General features: G+C 34.9%; 1 pseudogene; it reads right to left on the bottom strand.

Moving 5' to 3' along the window:
- Positions 1–923: 923 nt before the first annotated feature.
- On the bottom strand, positions 924–2,952 carry LOC137241575 (DNA-directed RNA polymerase III subunit RPC8-like; annotated as a pseudogene).
- Positions 2,953–3,303: the final 351 nt, after the last annotated feature.

Here is a 3,303-nt window from a genome sequence, read left to right as displayed (position 1 = left end):
ATGGATCCCACCCAAGGTTTCGGAGGTACCCGCGGGTCTTTTTCAGGTTTTTCGTTAATATCTTTTGAACGAGTTAAAATTTTTATTCTCCGCCTTCGGATTATTATTACTGATGTCAAGACGCGTCGTTTGACACCTCACTCGATATTTTTGGTAGCGTATTAGCAGTCGACCCCTCAACTAGACTATTACCAAATTATCAAACGAGGAATCAAAAGACGCGCCTCGAGCTCCGTTTTTATTATTATTTGATATTTTTAAAATAGGTGGTGCACCGTCTTGTAAAACGTTACCCTTAATATTATTTTGGGCGAAGGCCGCCAACGCAAAAAGATGGTCTCTCCAACAAAATTTTTAATTTCCATCACATGTCCCAACTAAAATTAACTTAATATTATTTTGGGCGAAGGCCGCCAACGCAAAAAGGTGTTCTCTGCTACAAAATTTTTAATTTCCGGCACATGTCACAACTAAAAGCACAAGATATTTTTCGTTGTAAACAATGCTATTTTTTCTCCGTTTCAAAGTTTCCCGGAATAATTAATGAACTGTCATTTCGATGACAGCATGAAACGTCGATGTGTTAGTGGAGAGCGAAAAAAGCTTTGAATGTGTGGGTGAACTAGTTACCACCGTCTTGTAGGGTTGCCTTAGTAAATACCAATTATGCATTGACGTGACATTGATGTTGATACGATGTGATGTCGACGTCGATACGAAGTAATGATTGACGTTGACAACCGTAATAGGGGTTACTATCATAACTTTCATTTTGTTTGCAACAATGAGTGGGAATGTGGAAAAATACATTGTAACAAACAAAGGAATCAAAACATTCGGCAGCACTGTTTTTGGGAACGGAGTAACACTGAACACACACATTCCTTTTGTACATTTTTTTGTAATTCATTTTTACTTTTTTCTTATTCAAACTGTCTATTGAACAACATCGTTTCAATAAAGTATTCCATAAAAGCGAATAATATTAAATCATATAGATAATTTCTTCTTATTTTGTGTCCAACATTACTGCGCAACTCGTAACTTTGCACATGCCCAAATTTGATTTTAAGCATGATGGCATCTATGGCTAATATAAAAAAAAAAGCACATTTTCACGCATTCTCAGAGAACGAGAAGTTTCATATCAGGTCATCAGTGACTAGAGGTTTGTTCATTGTGGATATGTATTGTACACAATGGGTTTGTTCTCCCACAAATCACACATGAAGATTGCGCATTGCGCATGTAAACAAAATTCAGCTGTTTTTGATGACGTAGAAATTGCTCATTATCATTTAGCCGCGCTTTGATATAAGTATATTTTAGAAAGTTATAATTAATAATTATATTAATAATGCATTGTTCTGTGTTTGGGTGCGATAACAACAACAAGAAAACCAGTGAAAACAAATGGAGATTTCCGCATTTTCCAAAGGATGCCGTAGTGGCTAAGAAATGGCTTCATTTTTGCCACCGAAAGGACGTAGTGAATCTCAAAACAGCATGCATATGTGAAGTGTATTTCACTCCCGAACAATTCGAAAGAAATATGCAATATGAATTAATATTTTATAATTATATGATATAATTATTAATAGCAGCCTAAATTAAATTTGATACATGATATGATTATTAATATATCTACATCTTTTTATTAAAACCACTATCCGGTATGGAGTCTTTATTTCTGTTTGTTTTGTAGATGCTAGTTGTCCGACGGATGCACCCACTGCTGAACCTGATTGTCGTGTGTCTGTTTTTTGGTGGTCCAAATGGTAAACTTTCTTCGAAAATTTCACGTAAAACACGAAATTTGATTGGTTCTCCTATATCCACGAATAAATCATGCTTAGCACAATCTTCTAGTGGATATTCCCATACCCAAGCTTGTTCAGCTTCCTCGAACCGGGAAGGATGTTGTAATGCAGATGGCGGTATTAATATATCATCAAAGAATCCAGGGGTATGTATGTATGGGAAGCGCCATCCGCCTGTAGGATTATTGAATCTTTAAGGAATACGATATCTTCGAGCGCAATGCAGAGACCCAAATTTAATAAAACCTGTTACAATAAAATGCAAGTTTAGTAATTTCGCATACACATACACATAGACTGAACTTATACTATGTACAAACACACACCATTTTGGCAATTAATACCATTTGGGCAATTTATTACGCAATTTATCATATAACAAATTGTAATAATAAATTGCCAATTAAAAAAAAAAATTGCGTAATAAATTGTTTCAAACAGCAAATGCAACCTTGTAAAGTGTTTTTATTGAGTAGATTTAAACGTCAGTTACGCATGGCTCAACTATACGGTTGGCTCATCTCATCAGCTGATTTGATTTTTTTCATTTCGCTGGATTAGGGATTGTCAAAATAAGATGGCAAACTCAAAATTAAACCAAAACATTGAACACATTTTCTTACAACACACAAACATTTCAAAGTTTTATGTGTTTATTACATTCCATTCGCCCAATACCGACACGCACATTTTGACAGTCTGAACAAAGGTATGTTTTTGCTGTAGAGATGAGCCAACCAGCTATCAATTTACTATTGTGTAAGCTAAATTGAGTTGTATGAACACCAATCAATTTAAATCGAAATCGCCTCAATTTATTTTTCTGTTTGAACATAGTATTACTATATTGGTTGATCTCGTCCTTATTTCCTCCACCAATTCCAGAAGAAATTGATCCGGTGCTATTCGGATGGTGTCTTTCAATTCTGCGTTCTGTGAAAGTTAAAGTTATTATTAAAAGTGTATAGGGCATTAATAAGCCTCTTGAAAGATAAGTTAAGAATCCTAACAGCTATTCTTATAAGACACTGTAGACTGAACAGTCACATGCAAAAGCTGGGTATAATATCGAACAACACATACCGATTTTGTTCGTATTGTAGACAACTTTATTTGCCAATTCCTCGCCCATTTCTGAGCTATAGGCGCTGCAACACACATGGCAGCTACACGTCTAGGTTGTGTAAAACAGATTTCTAAAACCAGCCACAACTTTTAAAATCTGAAAAGATGAGATATTAAGTTTTTAATATTTCAAATTGTGCTGTATTTTACCTGATGCTCTTTTACTGCAGCTATTAGATCCTATTTAAATGGATAAACGATACTGAATATAATTTAGCACCATTTCGTGCTATAATCTGTATCAAGCCATTGATTATATACTTGCAACAAACTCAAATGATCACCATGCATATGACTGAAGTTCTTATGAGCTGTATCGGAATGTATGATTTTATCTTTTAGACGATAGAATGTTGCG

Source organism: Eurosta solidaginis, chromosome 2 (assembly GCF_040869045.1).
Source record: "Eurosta solidaginis isolate ZX-2024a chromosome 2, ASM4086904v1, whole genome shotgun sequence".
Classification (NCBI taxonomy): domain Eukaryota; kingdom Metazoa; phylum Arthropoda; class Insecta; order Diptera; family Tephritidae; genus Eurosta; species Eurosta solidaginis.
This window is presented reverse-complemented; position numbering and strand designations above follow the sequence as displayed.